Raw genomic sequence first — 21,386 nt, 5'->3', positions numbered from 1 at the left:
GTTAAAATGCTGGACTCTCACATGGCTGAGTCCCAGACCCAACAGCTTGAAAATCATGCTGGGCACATGTGCTTGCATGCCCCCAAATCCCAGGAGGGTAATGGAGGAGAAGGGATTGTGTTGTGACAATCCACCCTGGAGGGTGATTTTTCACTCTTCCTCTTACTGTCTCTTGTGGGGACACGTTTAGAGAGAGAACCTGAGGTGTGGGGACATGCTCTGAGCAAACACCACCTGTCCTTTTGGGCTTTGGCAGAACCTTGTAACTTGTCCTTTCATTGACCCTCCCTCACTGTGACAGAGCAAAGGGTGGAAATTGCTAGGGGCATTCCAACAGACACATCTGATGGAAGTCAAGAAACATCTTGACCCCAATTAGCAAAGTCCAAACCCTGTTCTGCATCTGAAAGGTTCTTCAGCCCTCTCTGGGTGTGGTCGTGCACTCCTTATGGAGAAGTTCTTTAGCCTTCTTCCCCACACCTAGAGCTAGACTTCTCTCCATTAGAAAAGAAGACAATGGGACTTTCTCTTGACGGAATTATCACCGAGGGATAGATACATCTGGCTCAGTATGACTAAGCCCTTATAGATTTGTTACTCGCTTCTTATTGTCTGTAACCTAGCAATGAATCTATGAAGTGTCCTAAAATATACATGTGTAGTGTCTCCTTGTATTATAAATAAAGGTGCCTGGTTTGTCTGGGTGGCTCAAGCAGCAGCTCAAGTGCAGCACAAGTTGCTTGAGCTACCTAGGCTCAGGCTCCCTGTGTCCACTTCTACTCTGTCTCTTTGTCTCATTCTTTCCAATTCCCTGGTCCTCTCGAGATGGAGGGCTTTTTCTTTCTTGTCCTCTTTCTCTTCCTCACCAGCAGCCTCCTGATCATGATTTAGCTAGATGCAAGCCCCCGGGATGGACACCGACAGTCTCTCTCCAGCAAGCGCACATATCCTATGGTAAAAACCTAAAAGACAAAACAAAGAAAACACTCTAAGCATGTGTATGTGCCCTAAATCCCAACAGGGAGGAGAAACAGAGAAGGAATTGAGGTGCAATCAGGCTCCATGGGGGTGGGCAAGGTATTTTCTCCCTTTCTCTCACTCTAGTGAATGCATAAACCCTCTGACCAAACAAACAACAAACAAAACTAAACAAAAAACACACAAACCAAGATACAGAGTTCATTTATTTTCTTCAGGTCAGTAAATTAATACCTGTCCTAGGCACTTAAGAGAAAAAGCTCATCATTGCCTTTCCAAATCTTTGTTCTGGATCATTTCATCTCTACTCTCAAACTACTTCTCTTGTTTTTGTAATTATGGTGGGATTTCTACGCTGGGTACCTTCAATTTTATTGGGTCATTTGAGCTATTCTCTGGAGGCTGTTAGTCTCAGCTCTGCACTTTGCCCATGCACTGGTGATCTTTGGAACTTCTGGTGTGGATTCTCTCCTCCCTTCTAGTCTTAGTGGGATCTTCTGATGCATTGTCTGAGTTTTTCTGAGGAATGAGATTTAAGTTAGGAAAACTTAACTGTCTTTTAAGAGAAAATTTACATTTTTTGAATCTGCTCTCCTGGATGGATAAGCCAAAAAAATAAAAATGGTTAAAGGGTACTATTAACCACTAAAGGCCAGAATACAAGAGGATTTCAAAAAGTACATGGGAAAAAATGGAGTTGACGTTTCAGTTTATTTCGGTGCAAAAATTTTTTGAAATCCATGCATTTTTTTCATCATACACATTTTCTGTGAATTCTTTGAAGACTCTTTGGTTACAAAATTATCTCATTCATAACCTCACAATAATACTATCGGCACTAAAATATCAAGAGATTTAGACTTCTATTTGGAAAAAAAAGGAACCAGTAAAGAAAAGATAAAGTTGTGTTTTGGGTGACACTCTGACAACTAATCTGAATAATTCAGAGTAAAATTCTTCAGCATTTCTTCTCTGATTTCTCTAGATTCACTATCATAAATGAACTAAGTATCACAGTGCATCGACTGTATCACTCAAGTAGATTTGCACTTTCAGTACCTAACTCATTCTATTAGTAAAATCAGACTTGGCTAATATTAAAATTATTTGACTTAATAGAATCTAAGAAGTAAAGTATTGTTATAGGGCAAAAAGAAATAAACACAAGAAACTTAAAAATTGTAAACCCAAATTGGACCCATGCACATAAAAATAAAGTGTTGAATGCCTCCCATGTTCAGGCCTGTGGTAGGTACAAGGTATGGTAACAAGAATGAGATAAGGGGGAATATGGGTAGAAATAATTGAATCACATTTGAATGATCTCCTAAAGGAATGCAATTAAATATTTCATTAGGAAAATTATGAATTACAATTTTTGAAATGATTAATGTCAATCAAAGTGAACTGTGTTTATTTCTACATAGATGGTAATCCTGTTTCATTTCTATTAGAGCTGCCATAGCACTCTAAATATTCTAAACTATCTTTTGAATATTGCTTTTTCTTTAGTTAAACCCAATTCATTAAAGTGAGGATGCAGTATTTTAGAACATCCTGGTTATAGAATACAGTTTTGCAAATGTACTATTGACAAAGTAGCAGATTAAAGTTTTATTAAAAAGAAGAAACGCAATACTATTTCTAACTAGCTCATTAACTTTGCTATGTAAGAGCCATAATAAATAGTTCCTTTATATAACTCCTTTTTCCAACAACTGACACTTCAGAAATTCTCACTCTCTCTTGCCTTTTCTTTTTTACCAGATCATTCTCATCAGTATAAAATTTGTTATATCTGGGTGTGGGCAGGACTTGTATGACACTGGAGCAGTTGAATGTTCATTGGTAAATCTTGACGATGTTACCCAAAGGGAAAAGTGGTTCAGGAAATGGGGGTAAAGGAGGAGAAGTGTCTGAGAGTGATAGTGCTGACAAGAAGGCTCAGGGTTCCAAAGGTGGTGGCAATGCAATAAAGGTTAGACACATCTGTATGAAAACACAACAAAATTAAGGATGCCGTGGAAAAGTTAAAGTCTGGAATGAGATTCAATGAAGTGACCACACAATATAGTGGAGTAAGGGTGTGACTTGGGTTGGATGACCAGAAGGTCCATGGTGGGACCACTTCAAGAAGCAGCGTTTGCCTTGCCCATCTGTGGGATGAATAAGCCTGTGTTTACAGACCCACTGGTTAAGACAAAATTTGGATATCATATTATCATGGTTGTAGGGAGAAAATAAAATCATACAAAAGACTGAAACAAAACAAAACAAAACATGCTATTACTTAAAAAGGACAACTCTTTCTTAACTCCACATTTCCCAGGAGACTGGTTCATTTCTCTGCTTTTCTTTAAAACATAGCAAGTTTTAAAAAATCTTCTAAATTCATTGCCCAGTTCCTCTTCTCTCATTCCCTCTTGAATCCACTTCAATCAAAGTGAAGGTCTGTTCACATCATTCTTGACCTTCCAGCCACATCTGATGCAGTTGATTACTCTCCAGTTTGAGCCACACTTGTGCTTCTCAGGGTTTTACTCTCAACATTATGGCTGCTCAGTCTCGGTTTTCTTTACCTATTCCTGCTCATCTTCTCAACCTCTTAAAGTTGGACTGTGTGAGAGCTTGATCTTCATATCTTTTTCCCCTAGCTACATTCAGTTACAAGGTAATTCCATCTAGCCCTATGGGTTTTGATACTGTGAAGTGCTGAACACTCCCCATTCATGTCTTCAGGCCAGGACTCTCCCTGAACTTCACATTCATATATTTGACTAATTACTTGACATCTCTGTGTGGATATCTAATAAATATCTCAAACTTATATTCAAAATTTATTGTTCCTCCTCCTCCCCTATAACATTACTGCTTCTCTAGCAAACTTCGTTGTCTTAAGAAATGTTAACTCCATCCTGTCAGTTGCTCAGACCCTTGGAGCGTCTTTGGATCCTCTATTTTTCCTTTCATTCCACATCAACAAATCCTGCTAGCTTAGGCTTTAGACTATATCTAGAATCTGGTTGCTTCCTATGAGTTCATTTCTGTCACACTGATCAAAACCACCATCCTTTCTCATCTGAATTATTGTAGAAGCCTTCTAACTGACCTGCCTCCTTTACCCCGTTGGTCCTCCTAAAGTTTAATATTAACACAGAGTTTACAGTGATCCTGTTAGATCCAAAGTCAGATAATGTCACTGCCTAGGTGAAGACCTCCAGTGTCATTCCAGATCTTACGCAGGGTAAAAGTTTGAATGCTTATAATGACCTTCAAAGTCCCAAGGATTTGATACTCTTCCTTCTCTGATTTTATCTTTTACTATTCTCACCTCACTCCTTCCCTCTCAGCCATGTTGATCTTCACAGTTCTTTCCACACATCACAAATTCTTCTATCTCAGGGCCTTGGCATCTACTGTTGCTCCTGCCTGAAATACCCACCCCTCCATTACCCACATGCCTAACTTCCTCATCTTGAGCCTTTGCTTAATTGCCACCTTCTCAAGGATTTCCTGGCCACTCTATTGAAAATCATAGACTATCTTCCCAAACAACCTATATACTTTCTCTTAGTCTGCTTTATATTTTCTCCAGAGAACCCTTTAATATAAGACCTATAGTATTTTTTTCTTATATTCCAACCCAAGCATCTCGACCTGTGCTAGGTACATAATGAATGCTTATTAAATAGTAGTTGAATAAATGTCAGTGCATAACCTGCTAGAAGAATTACTGAGTGTCCTCTCGACAGAAACACTGGAATGGTAGGGAGCCAGAGGGCAACAACTATTGTACTTTCAGAAGAAACTGCCTCAAGAGGAAAAGTTCTCGGGAACCAGCAGTTAGCGTAATGGCTATGTCGCTGGACTCCCACGTAGTCGACCGCGGTTCGTGTCCCGGACCCGGTGGCTTAAAACTCACGCCGGGCACGTGTGCGTGCGTGCCCAAGATCCTGAGAGGAGAATGGAGGAGAAGGGATTGTGGCGTGACCATCCCCTCTGGGGGGAGATTTCTTGCTTTCTGTCTCTATGTCTCTCTCTGTCTGTCTGGCGAGCACATGCGCCCTACAGTGAAAATCTCTCCAAAAAAAAAAAAAAAGAGTAAAAGTTCTCCACTTAGGCCTGCAAGACTAAAATCAAGCATGACCTTAAACACAGGAATTACCACATACATGAGAAGACACCATGAGTGGGAATCACAAAATTAACAAACAGTCAGTTCAGGGTCTCTGAGTCTGTGAATGTTAGAGTAATCAGATCCGAATGCAGAATTAATAAGAAAATGTCAGGAATGAATAGGGTTCAACATCTTAAGTGTTGATGTAAAAACATGATGTATTTGTTCAATAGCAGATTAGACACAGCTGAGAAGAAGAAGAAATATTAAAATAACTTAACCAGCATTTGCTTAAAAGATAAAACAAGGTAGGAAAATATGAGGGTGGTTAAGAGACAAGGAGGGTTAAATGAGAAGATCTACCAGGAATGACTTGCATCTTAGGAGAATCAAATAGCAACCATTTGGGAGAGAACATTTTTGAATGATAATGAGTATTTTACAAACCTTGAAAAACACTGCATGAATCGAGGAAGATTCAGGAAGCATGGTGTATCTCAAGCAGAATCCTAAAATAAAGTCTATTCTCACACAACTGGCAGAGGAACTGAAATACCAAAGGCAAAGAGAAATATTGAAAACACACACATAAAAAGGACAGTGTATGGTAAAATGATAGCAGACTTCTCAACAGAAAAAAAAAAAAGGAAATTAATGAAAGTAATGGAATGTGTTGATACAGGAGTAACACAATTGGTACCGCATGGGGAAGTTCTTGGGTTCACATCCCACAACCTCCACAAACACACCAGACAAACATGGGTTTGTCTTAACCTAAGCCCGCTGAGACTAGGGCTAGTAAACAGAATGAGGAACCTATTGGGAGTGGCTGTCTATCTCTCTTTCTCATGGGAAAAATAAATAAACTGAAAAATGGAAGTTAAAATACAACACAATAATTAAAAAGAATGGAGAGCTCTTTCCCACTATACAAAATGGCAGGTGAAAAAGCTGTGAAGCAGGATACTAAAGAGAAGAAACCTGATGCAAAGAAGGCTGATGCCAGTGGCAGGGTTAAAAACGGTGATCCCAAGGGTAAAAAACCTAAGAAGGGGAAGCCCCATTGCAGCCAAAACCCAGTCCTAGTCTGTGGCATCAGCAGATACTCCCGATCTGCCCTGTATTCCAGGAAGGCCATGTACAAGAGGAAATACTTGGCCACTAAATCCAGGATTGTAAAGAAAAAGGAGAAGGTTCTTACCAAGGTTAAAAAAACAGTTGTTGGGGACAAGAATGGTGGTGCCCAGGTGGTTAAACCTTTTTTCTTTTAATATATTTTATTTCAATTTCTTTTATACATTCAGTCACATATGTCACTTAGCTTGCAAAATGAATATTCCACTATATATACATTTCTCACCAATCCAGTTGGGAATACTATACACATCATCTTCAACAGACAATAACCCATCTCTCTGTCCCACAAATGCCCCGTCCTTCTGTTTCTCTCCCCAGTGTCCCTCCTCAGTCTCTCCTCCTTCACCCAACCTCTTCTCACACTGTATCTGGTATTTAGAACCATTTTCTCTGTTTCTATATCTTCTAGTCATTCAGTTTCAGATATAGATTGCAGATAGTCGGTATATATTAAATGGAGACAATGTCTCTGCCTCATAGACTGGCTTGCTTCACTCAGCAGTAAATCTTCCATATTCATCCACTTTCTGTCAAAAGCCAGGGTCTTGCTGCTTTTAATGGCTGAGTAGTATTCCATAGAGTATATGTGCCACACTTTTTCAATCTATTCATCTGTTTGTGGGCATTTGGGTTGGCTCCATATCTTAGCAATTGCGAATAATGTCATAATAAACATCAATATGCAAGCACTTTTCCAACTAAAGATACTTTCTCCTTTGGGTAGATACTGAGAAGTGGGATTGCTGGATCATATGGTAGTTCAACTTGTAGATCTTTGAGGAATCTCCATATTGTTCTCCACAGTAGCTGGAACAATTTCCAATACCCACAGCAGTGTAGGAGAGTTCCCCTTTCACCACATCCCCGCCAGCACTTATTATTATTATTTTTAATCTTAGTCATTCTGGCAGGGGTAAAGTGGTCTATCATTATGTTTTTTAACTGCATCTCCCTTACAATGAGAAATGTTGAGAATTTTTTTCATATGCCTTTTGGCTATTTGTATATCTTCCTTAAAGAGTGGTTTTTCTAACTCTTTCTCCATCTTTTAATAGGGTTGATCATCTTTTTTCAGAACAGCTGCTTGAGTTCCCTGTGTATTTTGGTTATCAGTCCCTTATCTCATGCATAGTTTACAAAAAATATTTTCCCATTCTGAGGGCTGGCAGGAACCAGGTACTTAAACTTTGCAAAATGTCTACTGAAAATGTGCCTTGAAAGCTGTTGAGCCACGGCAAAGACCCTTCGCTAGCATTACTCCAGGGACCATTCTGATCATCCTCACTGGTGCTCCAGCGGCAAGAGATTGATTTTCCTGAAGAGCTGAGAAGTGGCTTGCTACTTGTGACTGGACTTCTTGTCCTCAATTGAGTTCCACAGCATGGAACACATCAGAAATTTGTCATCTCCACCTCCACAAAAATCGATATTAGCAAAGTAAAAATCCCAAAACACCTCACTAATGCTTACTTTGAGAAAAAGTAGCTGTCCAAGTCCAGACACCAGGAAGGTGAGATCTTTGACACAGAGAAGGAGAAATACAAGATTACAGAGCAGCACAAGATTGATTAGAAAACTGTAGATTTGCAAATTTTACCAAAAATCAAAGCTGTTCCTCAGCTCCAGGGCTACCTGAGATCCGTGTTTGGCTCACAAATGGAGTTTATTCTCACAAATTGGTGTTTTAAATTTCTTGCCAAGAACCTAATAATGAATTAAAGAAAAGAATGGAGGGAAAATGATTCAACCTAGAATCAGTGTTCTGCATACTTATTATTTAGGAATAAAAGTAAAACAGCATATTTACAAATTTAGAAAATGAAAGAATCTACTACCAAAAGTCTTACTTCAAAAAAATAATTAATTATGTTCTTCAGAGATGTCCCCATAGCCTAGTGGTTAAGGAAGCTATATCCTAAATGGAGGACAACTGTTGGACTCCCAGCTCCAGTGACTTGAAAAACACACCAGGCATGTGTGCAGGTGCATTCCAGATCACTACAGTATGGAGAAATGGAAGAGAAGGGAATTACAGTATGACTATGCCCCATTTGAAGGTTCTTCTTCCCCTCCCCTCTGATGAGTACACACAACCTCTGACAATTAAAAAATAAAAAATTTAAATGACTTCCTTTAAAAAGAAAATAAAAAATAGGACCAGCTGGGACTCAACAAAGCATGGTAGAAAATGAAATGATAAATGTTAGGTTAATTTTAACAAGCTTGTCTTTATGAAGTTACAGTACTAGGGCAGACTGAGGCCACATGGGAGGCCTGGACATGAATTGCAGCCCACCATAAAAAGCCTGGCATGGTGGCACATGCCTGTAATCCCCCTTGGGAGGCTGAGGGAGGAGGATTATGAGCCCAGGGTTTGCATGGGATGTGGCGAGACTGTCTGAAAGAATTGGTTGTGATGGCTACCAGCCTGTAGTCTCAGCTATTCAGAAGGCTAAAATATGAAGATTATGACCCCGATCGAAAAAACAAAACACACACACACACACACACACACACACACACACAGTCAAACTCCACAGCCCCAACACATACACACACTACAATGGTGGTAAAACAAAACAAAACAAAACAAAACAAAACAAAACACACATCAAGAAGCCACTCAGAATCCCAATGTCTCTCCTAACTATGCCACCACTGACATCGTCACTTTCCTCACAGCACTAAAGAGCTGCTCTCTGCCAGGCCTCACAGAGTCTTACTCTGCGCACACTCAGCTTACAATTTGCTCAAAGTCTCAAGGGGATTTCAATGCAAATTTCTGAGGTTCTTTATCTGTGTAATTCCCACCTCTCAGCAATGTGCCCCATAAATCCCAGCTGCCTTGGTGGCACTGAGTTCAAATCTCTTTCTTCAGCCCTACCATAACAGTGCCTTTTATTTTGAATCCACTTTTCTGTGCTACAGTTTGAAAGAGTCCCAGACAAAAAGCTAAGATGAATGTTGAGTTCATTTTGTGTTTTTCCTTTTTCTTAAGGATCATAAACATGTGCTACTCAGTGTTCAGTGCGTGAAAATGGTTGCTCTTACATGTTTTGTACAGGTTTATAGTTCTGTAGCCAAAGGATAAGTTCCTTGCTACTCCTTCATGGCAGGTTCTAAATCCCTAGTTCATTAATTTTTTAGCTTATAGCTTTCCTTTATGGCTATAAATGATAAATTATACCATATAAAGCTATCAATCTCCTTCAAAGTATTATTTTTATTGCATTCCCATGAGTTTTAATATGTAATACTTTGGGTGTAATTCAATTCCAAGTTTTTCTGTTTTCATTATTCATTATGAACCTATTATTATTAATGAATAATAACTATAATTCAGTACTGCATTCATTATTATTCTTTGAAGTATGTTATTTATTTAGAATGGTTTTGTTTAGTAAAAGTCACATGCATGAACCCTTAAAGCAGTTTATTCATTAGAGCCCAAACCTAGAAAGAACCTAAATGACCATCAATAGGAGAATGAGCAAATTGCTGTGTACTCATACAAGCGAATTCTACTTAGCAATAAAAACCACAAAGTCTGATACATATGCAGAAACATGGACAGAACTCAAAAACATGCTGTAAAAAAGATGCCAGCATTAAAGAGATCAAATAACATGGTGCCCTTTAATAGGAAAGTCTAAAAAAATTAAAACTAATTCATGGCATTAAAAGTCAAATAGTGGGGCCACCAGGTAGCATGATGGTTAAAAAATTGGATTCCTACATGGTTGATTGTGGTTCAAGTACCAGACCCATTGACTTGAAAAATCACACTGGGGCATTTGCATGTATGCTCAAAGTTCCAAGAAGAAAATGGAGAAGAAAGAATTGGAGCATGACCATCCTTCCTGGGGGGGTGGGGGTGATTTCTCAGTTTCCCTCTCTCTGTCTTGCTCTGCCTTTCTCAGGAGAGCATGCACATCCTATAGCAAAAACTATATATATATATATAAACGTCAAATAATGATTGCCTATCTGAGGAGATGGGTGAATAAAAGGACCGATTGGTCAAAAACAGGTTGGTAGGTAAAAAATTTGGTGAAACCTTAGAAATGAGATAAATATAACTTGAAGATTTTTCTTTGATACAACTTAACTTTTTCTTTTTTTTAAAAAAAAATATAATTTTTAAGGTCAAACCAGACTGATCATGAATAAGATAAGATAGAAATGATCAATATCAAGAATGAAAGAGTTGTCTGCATACTGGAGTAATTCACAGCAAGTCTGAGAGTTTTACTAATTAAAGTATAGGATACAGAAAACAACAAAAAAACATCTAATGCTTTAATCTCTTCTGAAATTCTATAGATGTATATCTTATAAGCAGTATATGGTGACATTTTAGGCCAATCTGAGTCTTATTTTTCAAAAACTTGAGCATTATTTTTGACCTACTACTGAATGTTCAGTTGGTACACTGTCTCTCACTCAGAAGGAATAAATCAAAAAGAAGAACGTGTAACTCCTGTGCTTCCAAAGGATGGCCCTGGCTCCCTTCACTGCCTTACAAGTAAGATGTCATAGAGATCCCTCAAAACCCTCTGCTGCTGTTGCTCCTGAGTTTCCTGGTGATTGGGTACCTCAGCCTTCTGCACTACAGTGTGATATAACATGTGAACTTAATGTACTTCTACAAGTATGAGCCCATCTATAGATAAGACTTCACGCTCCGAGAGCATTCAAACTGCTCTCCTCAAAACCCCTTTCTGATCATCCTGGTGACCTCACACCCCTCAGGTGTCAAAGCCAGACAGGCCATTAGAGTTACTTGGGGAGAAAAAAGTCTTGGTGGGATATGAGGTTCTCATGTTTTTTTTTTTTTATTAGGCCAGCAGGCTGAAATGGAGGCCAGCAGGCTAAAAGGGACAATGTTAGCCTTGTCTTTAAAGAATGAGCACCTACTTTATGGCAACATAATACAGCAAAAATTTTTTTAGACATATGTAATAACTGACCTTGAAAACCATCATGGCATTCAGGTGGGTAACTGAGTTTTGCCCCAAAGCCAAATACATCATGAAGACAGAAACTGATGTTTTTATCAGCACTGGCAATTTATTGAAATACTTTTTTAACTTAAGCCATTTGGAAAAGTTTTTCACAGATTAGCCTCTAATTGGTAATTATTCCTATAGAGAAGATTTTACCAAAAATTCTTTTTATTGGAGCCAGCAGGTGGCATGGTGGTTAAGTGTGCTGGACCCCCACATGGCCAACTATGGTTTGAGTCCCAAACCTGGTGATTGCTTGCTTTCTCACTTTCTCTCTTTCTCTATCACTCTCTGGTCAAATTTAAATCAATAAAGTTAAGTAAAATAATTTTTTTAAAAAAAAAGTAAAAAAAAAAAAAACCTTGGATTTCACACCAGGAATATCCTTTCAAGGTATTCCCTCTCTTTTGCAGTGGATTTGGTTATATAATGTCCAGAGGTTTTGTGTCATGGATCTATGCAATAAGGGGCATGCAAAACCCATCAAGCCTGAAGATGTTTATGTTGGGATCGGTCTGAATTTATTAAAAGCGGACATTCATATTCTAGAAGACACAAACCTTTTCTTTATACAGAATCTATTTGATATCTGCCAACTCAGATGTCTAATTGCAGCCCATGGCATTTCCTCCAAGGAAATCATCACGTTTTGGCAGGTTATGCTAAGGAACACTACTTGCCATTATTAACTTCAATTCTACCAATGCCTAGGGAGGGCAGGATGTCTGGGGAGTGTTAAAATTCATGGAAGAGGTTTCCCATGGAAAACCCATGGGAAGATTAATGTTCTGGCTTACACTGAAATGAAACTCACAAAGAAGCCATAGACCAGAGGGTAGAGGATTTCACTTCAGTTGTGATTTATTTTGACACACAAAAAAATCAAATCAGGCTTTTGAAGATGATAATGAGAGGAATCAAATATCTTATAAATTAATTGGAAGGGTTTTTTTAAAAAAATAAATTTAATAGTTCAAACAGTTTGGAACATTTTGTAGACTAGAATTTCTTAAAAGGGTTTTACTGAATTATAAGCTGATTAGTCCATAATAGCAAAGCAATGTGATATTTTATTAATGAACAAGCTAGTCACTTAAGGGTTTTTGTCTACGATTACCTTTTGTCAAAGGTACTTCAAGATGTTAGTATTTAAGAGTTGTTATTATTTGCAAATACTTCAGACTTTCTGGATGTTTACATCTTATGGTGGATTCAGTACTGCATAAATGGAGTAGTGAGTTGTTCTTTACATTTGAACTTTTTTGTGGTTATTTAACTGATCAGTTTATTATTGATAGCCCCATCAATGTAAAGTCATTGGTCATTATTACTTATCAGAAATCTCTCGGACTTGGTTAAATATTTTATTGTGGCAATATAGAGAAGAGCTGAAACAAGAAAAACTGAACTATAGTCTTGATTTAAAAAATACACTCTCCAGTGTTTTTAGATGCCACTTTATCTGTCTTGTTGTTATATCTGGAAATTAGGAATAATATAGAAGATCCAGGCAGTGTGTTTCCAAAGGAAAAAATCTCTGAAAGAGAAAAGAAGGGAGAGCAAGAGCCTGATGGCCAGACTCTTGTGAAAAGAGGGTGATATTCCATATTTGAGTTGAAGAGAGGACTAAAGATCCAAATTCCATTATGAATCTGGTCCACATATTTTCTCATTAACAGTTTGTGAATAAAAAGAAAGAAAATGAAAGAAGTGATGTCACTAAAGAGTCTATAAAGGTTAAATAAATACAAAATATTGTAAACAATTTTATGCCAATAAATTTGACAATTTAGATGAAAAAGGACCAATTTCATGAAGGACACAAAATGACATTTTGTTCAAGATGAAACAGATGACCTTAATAGACCATGTCTAGTAATAAAATGAAGTTTGTAGTTTAAAAACTTCACACACACACACACTCCAGGCTTAGGTGGCTTTACTGGTGAACTATACCAAATGTTTAAAGAAGAAATAATAGCAATTCTGTACAGAATCTTTAAGCAAATTGAAAACAAAAGAATACGTTCTAATTCATTTTATGAGCCTAGCCTTATTTTGGTGCTAAAATTAAACATAAACATTACAAGAAAAGAAAAATCACATAGTTGAAAAACAAATTTTGTACTCTACAGCAGAAACTGAAAGATTGGAAGGTATAATAGCAGGGAGGGCAACTACAGATACTAGAGATAGTAAGGGAGGGGTAATATGGGTAATGGGGATGGAGGGGAGTAACAGGAAAAAAACAAACAATACGTTTAATTGACACAAAAGTCAAAAAAACATTCGCTAGTGATAATGTACATGTGATGTCTTTGTCTTTACTGATAATCACTGCATTCATTTTGGTGGGGAAAAACATGCTATATACTGTAAAGATATGTGGTGATTGAATATAAATAATAAATACATACATAAAAAACTTGAATCCAATGATGGACTTCAAAAAGTCTGTGGAGGGACCAGCACTTAGCATAGTGGCTATGTCACTGGACTCCCATGTAGCTGACCGTGGTTCAAGTCCCGGACCTGGTGGCTTAAACTCACACTGGGCGTGCATGCGTGCGTGCCCAAGATCCCGAGAGGAGAATGGAGAAGAAGGGATTGCAGCATGGCCATCCCCCCTGGGAGGAGATTTCTCGCTTTCTGTCTTTCTGTCTCTCTGGTGAGAGCATGCCCCCATTAGTAAAAACATCTCTCCTAAAAAAATATATATATAGTCTTATGAAGCTTCTTCAGCCATTTCTGACTCATCTTAAGTATGATCTTGACTCTGAGTTTGGTGATGTAACAGGGTTTGTGTTGCAGAATGGTTTAGTGTCGTTAGCAGTTGTAATCCTGCTATCAAGAAATAGGATGCTCAGTTTGTATAATCTGTTTGGAGCTGCATCGATGTCCTTATTCTGTTTCTGTGGTCAGCCTACTCTTAAGCACACATAAGTTTATTCCTGGCAAGTAAACCCCCCACCAACATCAAGGTATTTCCGTTTTGCCTGAAAATGAGTAAGAATGCCTTCTCAGTTGATAGCTAAGATATATGAAGGTTAGAAACTATTAGAAGAAATTGAAATAATTAAAAGGGTTAAGGAAAAATACCTTTTGGCAATAGCTGATGGAACTTTCTATGACATGTACAGAAATTTAAATTATGCAGTTGTGAGCAGCTTTGGTTTAGAATTTCTTCTTTCTCTAACATTCTTGAGCATTGTCTATGTCCTTTCTCCTGTCCCATCATTCACTGGCTCCATTAAAAAAAAAGAATTTCCATGCAGTTGAGAACAAAAGAGCGCAATAACTTTTTAATCTTGAGCAGGGTAATAAGTAGACAGTGTGTAAGAGACATACTCAAATACAAGGGCATAGTGGACAGACAGAAATGTCTTGGCTAAAAGCAGCCAGTTAAAAAAAGAACAAGTGTGATGAGTTTTTGATTGTGTTGACTTCTTGGGTTTAAGGTTTTGTGTCACATTTCCTCTGAAGCAGATGAGACTTCAGTGTTATTTATCCACAGACATGTTCTTCAGCCCTTCTGGGAGAAAGACCCAATCCTCCTCTATTGTGTTCTATACCCTGTTTATCTAACCCTACACTGAGGGATCACTCAGGCCACCCATCAGTCAAGCACTGTCTCACATTATCAAGAGTCTCTTATCCTTTACTGCACATATCAGTGGCGAGAAGAGACATTGAATTGTCTTCTTGGGCCAGCTGGTGGCATGGTTGTTGGGCCAGCTCCATTACACATGGCCAACTATGTGGTTCAAGTCCCAGATGCTTTGGTTTGTAAAACATGCCAGGCACATATGTGCACATGTAAAAAATACCAAAAGAAGAAATGAAGGATACGGCATTGTCATATGACCTTGCCCATGGGAAGTTTTTCTCCCTATCTAGCCTCTGTCTCTCTACACTGAACAGATACACCCTCTAGCAAATTTAAAATAAAAAGAAATTGTGAGAATGAAAGAGCATCAGGGAGACTCTATAATTCCAGAGATAGAAGGCAGGAGTTGCTGCCCCATGTGTGTTGAAGCCATTCTGCCCCTCACCCATCCAGGACCAACAAGCAAGCCCAAGCCTGGTGACAAAAAGGCAGGTAAATAGGACAAATTGTATTTTTGCTACATTTTAGGAACTCAGAATACTAAGATAAACTACTCTTTTTAGATTCACTTCTAAAATGCTAATAAACCACTAAAGTTAATTAATATCTTTGCCATTCAACCTTTGGTAGTGACTTAGCATCAACATGCTTATTGAATACCAACAATCAGATAAGCAACTATCTGCTTAGTTAATAACTGCACACACTAATTTACCAATTTAAATCCTTCCTCAAGGCAATATTTTGTTTTACTAGCTGATTTCTAAGCTAAACTTTAGGATTTACATAAAAAATGGTGGTTTTTATCTGATAATATTTAATTTATAATTTACATAATTTTACATACGTTTCATGTACAAATTTAATCAGAATAAAGTGGGCAACGATTTGAAGAATCTGAGAAAGTATTAATATTATTCTTTAGCAGTTTCCCCGGCCTTATCTTTTCCTAATATTTCCCTAAACATTTCAGTCTTGACTGGTAATGAGTCTATGTATCAAGAATCAACAGGTAACAGATTTGTTAAATGATTCACCACTACATAGGGAGGATCACCCCTTTGCAGATTAGAATGCTTGGGTCCTTAGCCATTGTTTCTCTATCTCCCCTGTTCAGGCTTTATTTTTACTGTCCTTGATTATACTTCACTTGTAGCATCTTTGCTTTCAAGAATTATATACTATCAGCTACAAATATATGCAGCTGCATTTAAAAGAATATCTTTCACATGTAACATAGCAAGTATGAGGGTGGGTGGTTGCTGATGCTTGCCCAGCTATTGTGTGATGCCATCAGAGACAGCGTTCCATCTGTCTCTCCATATTCTTTAATTCAATATTCAATGTACCTTATTTAGTGCCACTGGATAATGGAAAGAGTTTTGAAGAAAGGGGTGAATTTCATGTTCTCTATATCATCTCTGAATCCATATCTGAAAATGGAGCATACACAGAATTGACTATAGAGATGGATTAGAAAGAAGACTATTTCTCCTCATCCTGTGTAGTATATTGCAGCAATGTTGCAGAAAACCAGATGCCAAGGAATGGAAAGCAGCACTCAAAGAGATTAGGAGAACTGTTTATTATGTTGGTGGGCATGGAGAAGTTAACACTCTGAATCTCTGGCCCCCACTGGGAGTTGGATGTGGTCTTTTACAGGGGAATTGGAAAAGGGGAGGTCTGTGGATATTAGGAATGGGGAAAGGGCTCAGAACTTGCCCTAAGCAGCATCAAAGGAAGGAGGCAGAGGAGCAGAAAGTCTAATCTATTCAAGGTACTAATTTATTCAAGGTTTTCAGGTTACCCTGTAGCTCTGCGGAGGGGCAGTAAGTTTGCTGGAGGGCAGAAAATTTAAGACAGCTATCAGTACTGAGTTATTCATGAATTCAGGGTATCTCCATATCATCAAGGCAGAAAATGTACAAAGATGTTGATAAATAATTACAACAGTGTTCTAAACTATGAAGAAAGTAAAGCAGACTAATAAGTGAAGCCTACCTAAAATCAAAGTAAAGAGCCGAAGAAAGTAAAGCAGACTAATAAGTGAAGCCAACCTAAAATCAAAGCACAGAGCTGTGCTGGTACTATTTTAGATACAATAGACAGGGAAGGCTTCTGTGAGGTGGTGATTGTTAGATTGACACAGGAGTTATCAGAAGGAACTGGTCACAAAAGATCTGGATTCAAACACTACAGGCAAAGGTAAAAAGTACAAAGGTCTTACAATGAGAAAGAGCTTAGCCTATTTGATTAGAGCACAGAAAGAAGAGAAGAGAGTGGTACTAAATATAAGAAAAGGGTAAAAAAAAAAGGGGGGGGAACAGTGGGGCCAGTAGGTGACGTGGAGGTTACAGTGCTGGACTCTCTTGGGGCTGAGAGTTCAAATCATGGGCTTGATGATATGGTAAGGAATTTGAGGTTTAAGTGCAATGAGAAATAAGATAGTGGCACAGGTTCATCTTTGTTTTATAATATAACAGGGTAAACTGTCCATGGAATAAGTCATAAATATAGTATCAGTTAACTCAGGTCTCCTAACATAGCTAGTCAAGTCTAAATTGGTCTTACCATTACTCCAGAAGATAATACTCTTGGGAACTATGTGGTGTAGCAGTAATACATGATGCTCTGTGAGGCTGACCCACAGGGAAAGGTTCCAGTTTCATGTCCCAAAATCTCCTGGAGAACTCTGGGTACACACATCCAATAATCTGTGATTACCAGATGCTGCAAGTAGATCATGCTGTCAAGACTCTGTTGAAGGTGCTTTCTCTCCATCTCTCCCTGTCTTTCTTAGAAGAAAGTGGATGAATATTGAAGATTTACTGCTGAGTAAAGCTAGCCAGGCTATGAAAGATAGACATTGTATGTCTCCACTTAATATATATCAACTGCCTATAGTCTATGGCTGAAACTGAAATATTAGAGGATACAAAAACACAGAAAATGGTTATAGATATGAGATACAGTAGGGGAAGAGAGTAAAAGAAGGAGGAGTGTGAGGAAAGATATTAAGGAGAAAAATAGAAAGGCAAGACATTTATGGAATATAGAAATGGATTATTTTCTGTTTATGATGACATGTATAGTGTCCTGAACGGGACTGGTGTGAAATGTATTCATGTTGGAAAATTCACTTTACAAGCTAAGTAATGTATAGTGATTGTATTTAAAAAATTAAAACAAAATACATTTTTTAAAAAAAAAAGACCCCCCCAATTTTTTTATTATGTCACTATTAAAATGGAAGTTAAAAACAGCTACTCTGCTTACCTGCATATATTTTCAGAACCATTTCACAAATAATGGTTGTAAAGGTGAGTAATAGTCTCTAATCTAATGGTCTATAACAGTTATAATGAACTGGCAGCAACAGGTGGCAAAGTGGTTAAGGTGCTGGACTCCCACATGGTCAACCATGGTTCAAGTCTCAGACCTGGCAGCTTTCTTTCTCGCTTTCCTTCCCCCTTGCCCCCACCCCTTTCTCTCTCATAAAAACATAATGCCCTGTAGCAAAATTTAAAAAAGAATAATAATAAGTAAAATTTAAAAAGGGTTATAATGAACTAACATGTATAAAAGTACTTTAAAATAAATTAGTGGTTACACACACACACACACACACACACACACATACACACACATACACCACAAAAAAAAATTCTTCATAGTGAAGAAATATAATATATGTCAATCACTTGGATATACATAAAGAAAGAAAGAAGTTTAGAGAAGGTATAAATGAAGGTAAAATAAATTTTCTTATTTTTATTATTTTTAATTGGTCTGAATGGAGAAAATGAAATCATGTAAAATTCCCAATTAAAACCCGAGTAGGCAGAAAGTTGTGGCATACAAAAAATAGACAGACAGAAGGAGAAAAAAAGCCTAAGGGCTTTGAATCTCAAACAATAATAAATGTAGTAGATACAAAGATGCCTAAATGAATAATCACTTTAAACTCTAGTAGTATAAGTCAATTATTTAAGAAAACATAATAATCTTTAGGCTAGGTATGACTAAAACAGAGAGTCAACATACATGAAGCAAAAATTGATAAACTTGCAAGGAGAAATAGACAAATTCACTATTATTGTTGAAGATTTTAACATCCATGTATTGATAATTGACAAATCCAGAAGGCAGAAAATCAATAAAAACATTGTTGAACTCAACAGTGCCATCAATCAACTGTATCTAAGGAACATTTAAGAAATGTTTCATCCAATAACAGCAGAATATTAATTCTTCTCAAGTAGACATGGAACATTCATCAAGGTAGAATACATTTTGGAACATAAAACACACTTTAATAAATTTAAAAGGAAGCAAATCATACGAAATATGCTCTAGATTACAACAGAACTTACCTCCAAATCAATAACCAAAAGATAGATGGAAACCTCTAAAATACATGGAGAGTAAATAACACACTTGTAAATGATACATGGGTCAAAGAAGATGCTTTAAGGGAAATTTTTTAAATTTTGAATTAAATAAAAATGAAAATATAACTTAGTGAAATTTTAAGAGATATGAAGAAAGGTATACTTAGAAAGAAATTTATAGCCATAAATGCATATATAAAAAGTCTTCAAAAAGGTCATGGAAAATGTGTATATGAACAAACTATGAATGAATTTTGAAAATTTTTTGCACCAAAATAAATTCACATTTTAATTCCATTTCCATTAATTTTTAAAGTTCCCTTATATTAGAAAATGAGATCTGAAGTTAGTGGCCAAAATTTCTAAATTAGAAAAAAGAACATATTAAATTCAACATAAGCAGAGAAAACATAAACATTAGAGCAGAAATCATGAGTTTTCATATATCATTAAAGGAAATCAATAGAAGAAATCTACAAAACTGAAAGCTGCTTTTTTGAAAAAAAAAAGTAAAATTGATAAAACTCTAGCTAAGCTAATATGGGAAAAAAAGACAAGACACAAACTAATAACATTAAAAATGAAAGAGGAACATCATTACTGATCCCATGGACATTAAAAAAGACAATAAAAGTGGGAGGCAAAAGGTGGTATGGTGGTTTAGGAGTTGGATTTCCACATGGCTGACCATGGTTTGAATCCCTGACCTGGTGGCTTGAAAATTACAACAAATAAATAAATGTTTTTGTAAAAAGTTTTTTTAAAAAGATAATACAGATGAATGGATTGAAACAGTGTGGCACATATACACTATGGAATACTACTCAGTCATAAAAAACAAGACTCTGGCATTTGATAGCATGTGGGCGAATATGGAAGATTAACTACTGAGTCAAACAAGCCAGGCTATGAAAGAGAGACATTGTATGTCTCCACTTAATATATACTGACTGTACTCTGTGGCAGAAACTGAAAGATTAGAGGATATAGAAGCATGGAAAATGGTTATGAACACAGGTGACAGCGTGGGAAAAACGTGAGTGATGGGGGAGCATGAAAGGAGATTAATCAAGGAGAAAAATAGAGAACCAAGACATTTGAGGGACACAGAAATGGTGGATTATATGCTAATGATAATGTGTATATCTTCAACTGGACTGGTGGGAAGTGTGTTCGTGATGAGTAAATTAATTTTACAAGCTGTAGTGATGTACAGTGATTGAGTATATAAAATAAATTAAAATTTAGAAATTCCTAGAAGAAAACATAAGGAAAAAGCTTTCATAAAAACCTTAATAGATAAAGAACAATTATCTAACATATGCAGGATGTGGGTGGGGAATAGATGGGCTCTGTTACATAATGATCCATGAAAGCTATTGTCTGTAAAAATCTGGAATACATCTATAATAAAATTTATAGGAACAACAACAAAAAAGGAATGTTACAAGCAGCTCTGACCACAAGTTTGAGAATCTAGGTGTAATATCAACAAATTTGAGAACCTAGATATAATGAACCAATTCCTGAAAGACACAATCTGTTAAAGCTCACAAGGAGAAATAGACAATCAGAATGGGCCTATATCCATTAAAGACTAATAATAACTAATAACTTTCAAAAACAGAAAGCACCAGGCCCATTTGTATCATCTATGAATTCTATCAAACATTTAATGAAAAGATTATATTAATTCTCTGCAATCTATTCCAGAAATAGTATCACAGGGAGTACTTTCTAACTCATTATACAAAGTCAGCATTACTCTAGCAAAGATATGACAAGAAAGGAAAGTATGGACCAATGTCTCATAAACATAGATGCAAAATTCCTCATGAAAACATAGTAAATATGGGAACCAGCAGTTAGCGTAATGGCTATGTCGCTGGACTCCCACGTAGTCGACCGCGGTTCGTGTCCCGGACCCGGTGGCTTAAAACTCACGCTGGGCGCGTGTGCGTGCGTGCCCAAGATCCCGAGAGGAGAATGGAGGAGAAGGGATTGCAGCATGACCATCCCCCCTGGGGGGTGATTTCTCGCTTTCTGTCTCTATGTCTCTCTCTGTCTGGCGAGCGCACGCGTCCTACAGTGAAAATCTCTCAAAAAAAAAAAAACATAGTAAATAAAGTTCAACAATGCATAAAGAGAAT

The 21,386-nt window shown here is 37.3% G+C and overlaps 1 pseudogene; it reads left to right on the top strand.

Annotated features, from left to right (window-relative positions):
• Nucleotides 1-2,839: 2,839 nt before the first annotated feature.
• On the top strand, nucleotides 2,840-11,927 carry LOC102469487 (UDP-GalNAc:beta-1,3-N-acetylgalactosaminyltransferase 1-like; annotated as a pseudogene).
• Nucleotides 11,928-21,386: the final 9,459 nt, after the last annotated feature.

Source organism: Tupaia chinensis, unplaced genomic scaffold (genome assembly GCF_000334495.1).
Source record: "Tupaia chinensis unplaced genomic scaffold, TupChi_1.0 Scaffold000597_1, whole genome shotgun sequence".
Taxonomy (NCBI): domain Eukaryota; kingdom Metazoa; phylum Chordata; class Mammalia; order Scandentia; family Tupaiidae; genus Tupaia; species Tupaia belangeri.
Note: the sequence above shows the minus strand (reverse complement) of the source record. Positions and strands in the feature narration are given on the sequence as shown.